The sequence below is a fragment of the Schistocerca americana genome, unplaced genomic scaffold (genome assembly GCF_021461395.2).
Source record: "Schistocerca americana isolate TAMUIC-IGC-003095 unplaced genomic scaffold, iqSchAmer2.1 HiC_scaffold_73, whole genome shotgun sequence".
NCBI classification, from domain to species: Eukaryota; Metazoa; Arthropoda; class Insecta; order Orthoptera; family Acrididae; genus Schistocerca; species Schistocerca americana.
In genome coordinates, this window is record NW_025726489.1 from 800,218 (window position 1) to 812,516 (window position 12,299).

General features: G+C 40.5%; 1 protein-coding gene across 1 annotated transcript in view; it reads left to right on the top strand.

Annotated features, from left to right (window-relative positions):
- Nucleotides 1-12,299, top strand: part of LOC124589806 (DNA topoisomerase 2-like) — a 147,484-nt gene that overhangs the window by 63,274 nt on the left and 71,911 nt on the right. The gene's annotated exons all lie outside the window — the stretch shown is intronic.

The window sequence follows — 12,299 nt, forward strand, 5'->3', positions numbered from 1 at the left end:
ACAAATCTTCATAGGAATGTAAATGTGTAGGGGCTGATGCTCAGAATTGGAACCTTATACTTATCACCAATAATCTTTCAGTTAATCTCTACTAGGGAATCTTGACTGACAATAAATTCTTCCCAACTCCAAGGAGGTTGCTGTTAAAGATTTAATGCTGTACTTGGATTAAAATAACATTTCAATTGATGTTTCAACAAGTGTAGTAGTAGGGGCCAGTTTCCAGCTGATGGAAGTTTTCTGTGATAACATGTGCTCAGTGTGTTGTGCATTCTGCAGGTATGGCAGAGCGTTGTTGAAAAGTAGCTGGTTATGTGCCAACAGCTCTGCCCTCCTCACCCCTCTTCCACATTATCATAGCTATTTTATTTGCGCTCTGGTGTCCCTGACCTGGGAGAAGGTGTGAAGCTGTGACTCACTTTCAGATGATGAGCTGTTCAAAGTTGCAGAAGACGATGCCCTCACAACCTGCACTCTAGCTAACCCTTAAGTGTGTCTGCCATTCTCCTTGGCCATGTTTCAGTGCAATCCAATTTCAATAAATATTTTCTTTCAGGTAATTAACTTGTGTGGCTTTGACACTCGTAAATATCAAATAATGAGATGGCAGCATCATTCTCAACTTGTTCTGCTACCTATCAAAAACAGACCTTACGACTTCTGTCAATTCCTCTGCTAATTACAATAAGAAGATAGTGTTCAGGCTTGTTATTGCAACCAGATTTTACCTGAAACTATTTCAGGCTGAGTATCTCCAGACATTAACCAAACGGTTCACATTTTACTCAGAGTTCATTTCAAAGAGAAATTACTAACAATATAAAATCCTTGGATACTCTAAAAGCATTCTAGACTTCATACTGCATTGGGTTCTACAGCAAACTGAAGTGGAGTTATGGGATGCTTAACCTGCAGGTAACTACTACTTCAGCTGCATTCCATGTTTTCTCCAACATCCTGAGACCTCTGAAACCATACTCAAAAACTGCGGAAAGACTTACCTTTCCGCTGCCGGGATTGGAATGACTCCTTACCCTCTCCCTTAAAACTCACATCCTTTCGTCTTTCCCTCTCCTTCCCTCTTTCCTGATGAGGCAACAGTTTGTTGCGAAAGCTTGAATTTCATGTGTATGTTTGTGTTTGTTTATGTGTCTATCGACCTGCCAGCACTTTCGTTCGGTAAGTCACATCATCTGTGTTTTTAGATATATTTATATAAGATTATTTTGATTCGGTTTATTACATTTCTTCTCCTTAAAATTGAGTTGGTCATCCCAATGACCTTCCTTCCACTGCTAATTCTTTTATTATTTTCTACCTGATTTTTCCTCCATCTCTAAAATTAATCCCAAATGACAGAAAGTACTGACCTTCTTAATTCTCTTTCCTCTGTGTAGGTCATTTAGATCATAAGTGAGGTATTCTTTTTTTCTCATAATTGTCAATTCGTTTTCTGTATTCCATTGCTAACTGATTACATATAGAATTTGCTTCCTCCCTGTCTTGTGCTATAACTAAATCATCAGCAAATAGTAGGTGATGTAAACAAACTCCATCTTTAATTTATAGACTCATCCCATTGCACGTACGAAACATCTTGGGACTAGTGTCTTTATGGATTTTAAATAATGTTGGTGGCATGGGGCAACCTTGATCTAAATTTCTGTGAAAGTGTATTACCAGTTTTCACTTGGCATGTGTTACCTTTGTATATTTCTTGTTTGTTTTAAAGGGCTCTTCATTTGCAATGTGTAATGCTCCCCAAAGTAGTTTTCTCGAGACATTTTCGTGTGCTTTTCTAAATCCCTGAAAATTAATCCTATGTTTTATTTTTTCCCTATGTTTCTGAGATATCTCCTAATGTGAAAATATTGTCTGCACATGATCTACCAGCTGTGAAGTCACATTGTACTTCCTTAGTTTTAAAATTCATTTCCAGCTTGTTTTTTAGTTATTTTCCCAAAATTTCTCATGTGTCTATAACATAAAATCCTCAATAGTTCTAGCAGCTTTTGTGTATATAGCCCTTTTAATACTGACGGTGTTTCTTTTGCTCTCTCAAATCCTAGTTTGCTATTGACATTGCCACATGTCCTGTCCCATGCTTCATTTTTTGCTATCCTTATTTTTTTCCATCTATTCATTCTTTTCCTTGTAGATAGTTCCTGTTGCTTCCCATTCATTATTCAATCAGACTGAATGTGTTTGTCTTATCTTTAGTTGCCACCTCTTTCCTCTGACTCCCATGCTTCTTTATTTCCTATCCTTATTTTTTCATCTGTTCATTCTTTTCCTTGTAGATAGTTCTTGTTGCTTCCCATTCATTATTCAACCAGACTGAATGTGTTCCTCTTCTCTTTAGTTGCCATCTCTTTCCTCTGACCACCACTCTGCTGTACAGCTGTAATTGTTTCTCCTTATGTCCAGCATCTCTTGCTATATTTATTTATTTATTTAATATAATAGAGGGAAACATTCCACGTGGGAAAAATATATCTAAAAAGAACGATGATGCAACTTACCAAACGAAAGCGCTGGCATGCTGATACACACAAACGCAAACAAACATACACACAAAATTCAAGCTTTCGCAACCAATGGTTGCTTCGTCAGGAAAGAGGGAAGGAGAGGGAAAGGCGAAAGGATGTGGGTTTTAAGGGAGAGGGTAAGGAGTCATTCCAATCCTGGGAGCGGAAAGACTTACCTTAGGGGGGGAAAAAAGGACAGGTATACACTCTCGCCCCCCCCCCCCCCCCCCCCCCCCCGCGCGCGCACACACACACACACACACACACACACACACACACACACATATATATCCATCCGCACGTACGCAGACACAAGCAGACATTTGTCAATTTGTCAAATGTCTGCTTGTGGCTTTGTATGTGCGGATGGATATGTGTGTGTGTGTGTGTGTGTGTGTGTGCGCGAGCGCGCGAGTGTATACCTGTCCTTTTTTCCCCCTAAGGTAAGTCTTTCCGCTCCCGGGATTGGAATGACTACTTACCCTCTCCCTTAAAACCCACATCCTTTCGTCTTTCCTTCTCCTTCCCTCTTTCCTGATGAAGCAACCGTTGGTTGCGAAAGCTTGAATTTTGTGTGTGTGTTTGTGTGTCTATCAACATGCCAGCGCTTTCGTTTGGTAAGTTGCATCATCTTTCTTTTTAGATATATTTATTCATTTATTTATATTGTTTAGACCCATAGAGAATCACATAAAGTGAATCTGTGGTTGCTATTTTTCTTGTTTCATCCTCTCACTATGTTAAGCTCGATGTTTTTCAGTCCGTTTTCCAGTAGATCTTCTGGGTTGTTCTTCTGGTGCAACTTCCCAGCAGTGGATCTTCTGAATATTTTGAGATCAGTTTGATCCAGACTGTTGTTGTTTTTAGTTTCTGTGAGTACGTTAGAATTATTTTTGTTAATCTGTTGTCACTCAGTCTCATGTTGTGTCAATTTTTCCGTTATCGTGTTCGAATGTAGCTGATATTCGTGTGTGACCTTTGGAACCAGGATTTTGCAAATGATTTTCCTTTCAACTTTTTTGATGTTGTTTAGATCCCCTTTGTAATTGAGTTTTAGGGTATCTCTTGCCTACAGTGTTTCAGGTTTGATGACAGTTGCATAGTGTCAAATTTTTTGTTTGATATTCGTGCACATTTCGTTGTAGATGTTAGCAATTTTCCCATATGCTTTCTGCATTTTGACTTCATGTGCTTTTTGGGCTAATATGTTTGACCACCAGTATTGCGTGTGAGAGCTTAACTTCTCTTGTAGCAATAATGTATGTACAGTAAAACTTGCTCAAATCAGCACGTGTATTTGGAAATCCGCCCAAACTGTACCAGTATTTCAGTTCCGATGCATTCAGTGCACTTTTATGTGCTGATTTTTTTTTTTTTTTACAGAGTTGAACATGCCTAATGTGGAAATAGAAAGCAAATCTTAGAACATACTTAATGAGAAGCATTCAACGAATTCGAACATAAAACATTGGCAAACAATCTAAACAAGAACCCTAAAAAGTTTTGGTCATATGTAAAATCGGTAAGCGGATCTAAATCCCCTATTCAGTCACTCGTTGACCACGATGGCACCGAAACAGAGGACGACCGAAGAAAGGCAGAAATACTGAATTCAGTGTTCCGAAACTGTTTCACTGCGGAAAATCGTAACACGGTCCCTGACTTCAGCCGTCGCACGGACGCCAAAATGGAAAATATTGAAATAAACGATATCGGAATTGAAAAACAACTGCTATCACTTAGTAGCGGAAAAGCATCCGGACCAGACGAGATACCCTTAAGATTCTACAGTGATTATGCTAAAGAACTTGCCCCCTTTCTATCAGCAATTTATCGTAGATCGCTGGAAGAACGTAAAGTACCTAGCGACTGGAAGAAAGCGCAGGTCGTTCCCATTTTCAAGAAGGGTCATAAATCAGATGCGAATAATTATAGGCCTATTTCGCTTACGTCAATCTGTTGTAGAATAATGGAACATGTTTTGTGTTCTCGTATTATGACGTTCTTAGATAATACAAATCTCCTTCATCATAACCAACATGGATTCCGCAAACAGAGATCATGTGAAACTCAGCTCGCCCTATTTGCCCAAGAAATTCACAGTGCCGTAGACACTGGCGAGCAGATTGATGCCGTATTCCTGGACTTCAGGAAGGCATTTGATACGGTTCCGCACTTATGTTTAGTGAAAAAAATACAAGCTTACGGAATATCGGACCAGGTTTGTGATTGGATTCAGGATTTCCTAGAAGAAAGAACACAACATGTCGTTCTTAACGGTTCAAAATCTGCAGATGTAGAGGTAATTTCGGAAGTACCCCAGGGAAGCGTGATAGGACCTTTATTGTTTACAATATACATAAATGACTTAGTTGACAACATCGGTAGCTCCGTGAGGCTATTTGCAGATGACACGGTTGTCTACAAGAAAGTAGCAACATCAGAAGACTCGTACGTACTCCAGGAGGACCTGCAGAGGATTAATGCATGGTGCGACAGCTGGCAGCTTTCCGTAAACGTAGATAAATGTAATATAATGCGCATACATAGGGGCAGAAATCCATTCCAGTAGATTATGCCATAGGTGGTAAATCATTGGAAGCGGTAACGACCGTAAAATACTTAGGAGTTACTATCCGGAGCGATCTGAAGTGGAATGATCACATAAAACAAATAGTGGGAAAAGCAGGCGCCAGGTTGAGATTCGTAGGAAGAATTCTAAGAAAATGTGACTCATCGACGAAAGAAGTAGCTTACAAAACGCTTGTTCGTCCGATTCTTGAGTATTGCTCATCAGTATGGGACCCTTACCAGGTTGGATTAATAGAAGAGATAGACATGATCCAGCGAAAAGCAGCGCGATTCGTCATGGGGACATTTAGTCAGCGCGAGAGCGTTACGGAGATGCTGAACAAGCTCCAGTGGCGGACACTTCAAGAAAGGCGTTACGCAATACGGAGAGGTTTATTATCGAAATTACGAGAGAGCACATTCCGGGAAGAGATGGGCAACATATTACTACCGCCCGCATATATCTCGCGTAATGATCACAACGAAAAGATCCGAGAAATTAGAGCAAATACGGAGACTTACAAGCAGTCGTTCTTCCCACGCACAATTCGTGAATGGAACAGGGAAGGGGGGATCAGATAGTGGTACAATAAGTACCCTCCGCCACACACCGTAAGGTGGCTCGCGGAGTATAGATGTAGATGTAGATAATTGATTGTATAATGTGGAAAGGAGCCTGTACAGTACTACTGTATTACAGTTAGTTATTCACGACTCTACGAGGACATTACATTTAACGCCTCTTGTTACGTGGCGCAAAGCCAAGAAGAGGTCCTGAGCGGCGTTGCTGGGGCAGACATAAAACTGCCCCTTTCTGTGCAACAATGAATAGGTTGGGCTCAGTGTCGATACTTTACGTCAATGGAAATGGTTCGTTCGTCAGCGCTCTGTTTGTCAGCTTTCTTGTTTTCCTCATTACTGAGGCACATAGAGGAAGACTGTTGTGTATCTACCATCACTCTGCTGTAATGTGCACAGTCAGAGGTGGGTATTGTTCTGTTAAACAGTGGTTTTACCTGGCAATGTCATTATTTTCTGCCAGTTTCAGTTGACTAGTAGCACTTAAAGAGAGATGGTAACCTGATGTCAAACAGTATTGTCCTTAACACTTAACGAAAAGGTTAATGTAATTGAGATGAATGAGACACTCTCTCTGCACGAAATTATGTTGGGTTTCAAATGCAGTAAAACACACATTTATGAGGCTTTGAGAAACAGGGATATTTGGGATGAATAGAGGAAAGGGAACGAGCAGATGAAAAGAAAAGCGGAAAAGACTGGAAATGAAGATATTAACAAAATAGTGTGGGATGGTTCATAAATGCTTGGGCAAAAAAACTTACCTTTATCTGGACCCATGTTGCAGAGTGAGGCTCTGAAAGTCGCTAAAGAGCTTGGAATTACAAAGTGTAAGGCATCCACAGGATGGCTGGACAGTTTCAAAGCTAGGCACATCATCGTGTGGAATGGAGTGTGTGGGGAAGCTAAGGATGTGCAGGAAAGTGTAGCAACAGAATGGAAGACAATACTTGTCCAACTTAATTGTAAATTATGACCCGAAATACATGTTAAATTCCAAAGAAACAGGACTGTTTCATTGCGCTCTGCCTTCAAAATCGCTAGCAATTCGAAGTGAAAAGTGCACCAGTGGAAAAATATTCAAGGAAAGACTCGTAGTACTGTTGTGTGGAAACATGTTTGGTGAAATGGAGAAGTAACTGGCGATTGGAATGGTGGCAAAACTGTGTAGTTTCAAAAACATAGGTGTAATTAAGCTTGCAGTCATAATGCAAAGCAATAAAAAAGCATTCATGGTGAGTGGTCTTATGGAAGAATGGCTGGGCTCTTTCAATGCCAGAATGAAGAAAGGAAATTGCAAAGTTCTCTTTTTCCTACACAGTGCAACCTGCCACCCGAAAGTAACATTATCAAATGTTAAATTGACTTGGTTCCTTCCAGGTTTATCCAGCCTCACACAACCCATGGATCAGGGGGTTATTTACACAGTCAAGTGTCATTATAGGCGATTACTGATGCAATCTCACATTCTTCTTGGTGAAGAAGCCGAAAGTGTGTTTGCTCTTGCACTTCAGTTTCTGTCCTGGATGCTGTAAATTGGATTGGTGTGGCAGTAAAGGAAATCAAACCGAAAACTGTCACAAAGTGCTTCAACAAAGCTGGGTTTGGGGTTCAAGAACAAGACACTTCTGTGGCCATTGAAGTTCAGGAAAATATCGCAGCCATTACTGAATGAAAGCAAATGCAAAACATTTCATGTAGTGCAGATGATTACATTTGAAATGATGACTTTGTCAATTCACTCCACTTTTGCCTTAGCAACAGATTTGATAGAAATCCACAAGAGAGAGGATGGTGAAGAAGAAATAGAAGAGCAGGAGGAGGAAAAGGAGGAAGAAAATGATGTCCCTAGAAAAATTAATACGCCTGAAAAGCCATTGCATGCATAAACAATACTGTTGGAGGAACATTCGCAACTGAGCATTAAACCAGATGTTGAAAATACCACTGCAGTGTTGAAAATACCACTGCAGTTGTAAAGTTTTTATTTTCACATGACTAGTTTTGGGCTCTTACTTGCCATCTTCAGGTGTCGAACTGAAAATAGCAAGAGGCGGAAGATACTTTTTACACGTAGCAATACACATAAAAACAAAAAAATTCTTATAAAAGTTTTTTAAAAACATTTCAAAACTGCCGGTCGTGTAAGGTGCTACGAAACCTATGTTAATGCGAAAGTGACACCAGACAGTGCTACAGACGACGGCATGTGTCAAGAAATATACAAAGAATACCAGGACACTTCCACTTAGTGCTGTGATCCCTGAGCGCCGCAGTGGACATGTATGAGGCGCAATGTGCTACCAATGAGTGCAGAGCATGGAGCAGTGGCAAAAGTGCTGCCATCTGTTGACAGGGAAGTCACTATACAAAGTGCAAGTGTCGTGATATTCTTTGTATATTTCTCTACACAGGCAGTCATCACCTGATGTCACTTTTGCGTTAACATAGATTTCACAGCACCTAGCCCGACCTGTGGTTTCGAAATGAATTTTTAAAATTTTGTAAGAAATTTTGTTTTTTATGTACATTGCTACGTGCAAAAAGTATCTCCTGTCTCTTGCTATTTTCAGTGTGACACCTGAAGATGGGCGTATAAGAGCCTGAAAGAGGTCATGTGATAGTGATAATAAAAGAACTTTACAACTGTAGTGGTATTTTCAACATCTGGCATGCATAAACAATGTTATGAAATTTGCAGCACACACAAGTTCTCCCAATTAGTTGGAAGTATTGTATGGTGCAAAAAGTTGCTGAGTAAAAATATAGAAATGCTGTGTTATTTATCAATTAGTGTATTTGTTCAATTTACAGTGAATGAAAATATGCTGTGTTGGAGTGAAGGTACCTAAGTACAGTATATGCATAATTAAAATTTTTTTACTGTACTTTTGTGCAAGATACCTGACAAGTTTTACGTACCCCAGTGAGTTTTTTGTAGTCTGGAAACCTGTCAAATTTGGAAAATTATTTTAGCCCCAGGCGATCCCGTTTTGAGCAAGTTTTACTGTATATTAATTTAAACCATTAACTTTTCCTACTTGTGCGCTTGTGCTACTTGACAGCGATGTTGCTATTGCTCACATCATCGTGTGTCCTAAGCTCTTCATATGTGCTGTCGATAGCTGGGGAGTTCAGGTGGCACAAGCTATGACTGGCTGACAAAAGCAAACGGCAGTCTAGATTTCAATGCTTTGGAGGGTACCAATCTGTATTTGATGAAATCTGTGTTCATGCTTTGGTAATACCAAATTAGGCACTGTAAATGTTGTTGTGCATGGAAGATGTTTCTGAAATGCATTGTTTTTTGTTGGGTTTCATTTCCTAAAGTGCTGGGTAGTTACATGCTGATTTATAAAACTTTCACTATTCAAAAAATTTAAGTTTTACTGCTCTGAGGGAAAAACTGTTTTTTAAATCCTGGGATAGTGTTTCTGCTCCTGGGAAAAACTGAAATTTTTTTGTCCACGTATACACGTTGATTCAGTAGATGAGGGAAGTTGCAATCATATTGAACACACAGTAACCCATAGCAGCCACCACATGGTTAGGGCCATCACAATACGTCAGCAGCGTGCAGTGCTGGGGAGAGGCAGAAAATAATATAGGGCATCAATTATCCAAACACCAGTCATTTGAAATTTCAGTCAATCGAAAGCTTTCAAGTTGTCAGTTAGTTTTGTGCGTGTTGTCTAGTAATTCCACAGGCTCTGGTCAGGTCAGTTGGGGAAGCTTCCCCCTTCTTGCCAACTGTTGTTGCTGCTGTTTTATGTCTATCTTTGAACCTTGAAACACCGTAGTTCCTAGTTAAGACATAAACAGATTAAAAGTTGTAGGTCAGTAATTGCAATCTATCCATTAATTTACAGAAATTGTTGCAAATGATAAAATTTTTTGGAGTATGAAATCATTTATTGGGATTAGAATACTTACCTTAATGACAGAAGATAACAATTATTTGTCAAATCAGCACATCGTTTTTGTTCACTGCAGAAACAGTGTGGTTACTTTTCTTTAGAGTTTTTTATATGGTCACGAGTTTTAATTTTACACAAACAGTCCTCTGACAACCAAATTTAACGCTGTTTTTCATTTCTTGGAAATTTTTCACTGTAGATATCTTCATTACAACTTTATAAATCAACACTTATACCTTGACAACAGCCTGAAAACAACTCACAACTACTAATTGCTTTGGCCTAGCATCAGCCCTTAAATAGTTCGTTGGCAATTTTTGGTATTTTCAGTTTTATTACAATTTTGCATAATCTACAGTCAAAGTTTTGTATACATAATTTCACATGTGACAACATAGATAACAGAAAATAAATTTTCAATCAGTTGCTTTGTGGATTGCAAAGCAGTCATTTGCTGAATTTTATAAAGTAAACCTCTTTAACAACTAATATTTAAAAATATAAGTTTTTGCTAAAAATAAGTATTTTAATTCCATGTAATAGTGATGCTACAGCTTAATCAATTTCTTGTAGAAAAGTATTTAAATACTTGCTAAAGACCAGTAATATTAAAACTATTAGTATCTTGATCATAGTTTCATCATCTTATTCCATTTTATTAAAATACTTCATCCTGTAGATCAAATATATTATATATAATGTTAATGTACAATGATTAAATGTGTAAGTACATAACAAAGTTATTGTATTGGAATTTTTATTAAAGAGTGTGTTTTGTATACTACAGTGTGGGAGTCTTGCTCTGTTAGGTTACAACCTTCACTTGTGACACTTTGTGCTCTTGTTGGCTTGTTCACCATAGAAGCTAAATGCAAAGGCGTTTCTGATTTTGCAGTCTTATCTCTGCCTTTGAAAGATTTTTCTTGTTAATTTGGCTGTGCTTGAGACAATTATTTCCACAAGTGTACAGGCATAACTATTAACATTCTTCAATGATTCCTATAACAGGGTTCTTTGATGTTAGGCCTTTGGATGTGGTATTTCTCTTATTATTAGAGTTCTGATGATATATATTTCTAGTTTCTTTATTGATTTTTGAACTCCAGGATGAGTTTTGACCATGGCTAACTGGCCAGCATGAAACATTAGTTGCCTAGCCTTTTGATTGTATTTTTGTAACCTCTAGGCAGCACTATGGACCAAATGATTGTTCACTAACTTACACTTGATAACTATTTGTACAAAAAAATTAATTATGTAACTTCATTCTTTTTTTCTAGCTGGTAATAATTAAGACTTTGACTTCCCATCGTATCTGCAACATCTTGTGTTGTTTTTATTAGTTTTGCTCTTAGTAATTGCTGTTTCAGGTTGCATTCATATAATCTTCGTCTAAGATGCCTGATTTGTTGCTTGTTTTATTGTGTTATGCCTCTCTATTATTAGAATTTCTCATAATACACTCCTGGAAATTGAAATAAGAGCACCGTGAATTCATTGTCCCAGGAAGGGGAAACTTTATTGACACATTCCTGGGGTCAGATACATCACATGATCACACTGACAGAACCACAGGCACATAGACACAGGCAACAAAGCATGCACAATGTCGGCACTAGTACAGTGTATATCCACCTTTCGCAGCAATGCAGGCTGCTATTCTCCCATGGAGACGATCGTAGAGATGCTGGATGTAGTCCTGTGGAACGGCTTGCCATGCCATTTCCACCTGGCGCCTCAGTTGGACCAGCGTTCGTGCTGGACGTGCAGACCGCGTGAGACGACGCTTCATCCAGTCCCAAACATGCTCAATGGGGGACAGATCCGGAGATCTTGCTGGCCAGGGTAGTTGACTTACACCTTCTAGAGCACGTTGGGTGGCACGGGATACATGCGGACGTGCATTGTCCTGTTGGAACAGCAAGTTCCCTTGCTGGTCTAGGAATGGTAGAACGATGGGTTCGATGACGGTTTGGATGTACCGTGCACTATTCAGTGTCCCCTCGACGATCACCAGTGGTGTGCGGCCAGTGTAGGAGATCGCTCCCCACACCATGATGCCGGGTGTTGGCCCTGTGTGCCTGGGTCGTATGCAGTCCTGATTGTGGCGCTCACCTGCACGGCGCCAAACACGCATACGACCAACACTGGCACCAAGGCAGAAGCGACACTCATCGCTGAAGACGACACGTCTCCATTCGTCCCTCCATTCACGCCTGTCGCGACACCACTGGAGGCGGGCTGCACGATGTTGGGGCGTGAGCGGAAGACGGCCTAACGGTGTGCGGGACCGTAGCCCAGCTTCATGGAGACGGTTGCGAATGGTCCTCGCCGATACCCCAGGAGCAACAGTGTCCCTAATTTGCTGGGAAGTGGCGGTGCGGTCCCCTACGGCACTGCGTAGGATCCTACGGTCTTGGCGTGCATCCGGGCGTCGCTGCGGTCCGGTCCCAGGTCGACGGGCACGTGCACCTTCCGCCGACCACTGGCGACAACATCGATGTACTGTGGAGACCTCACGCCCCACGTGTTGAGCAATTCGGCGGTACGTCCACCCGGCCTCCCGCATGCCCACTATACGCCCTGGCTCAAAGTCCGTCAACTGCACATACGGTTCACGTCCACGCTGTCGCGGCATGCTACCAGTGTTAAAGACTGCGATGGAGCTCCGTATGCCACGGCAAACTGGCTGACACTGACGGCG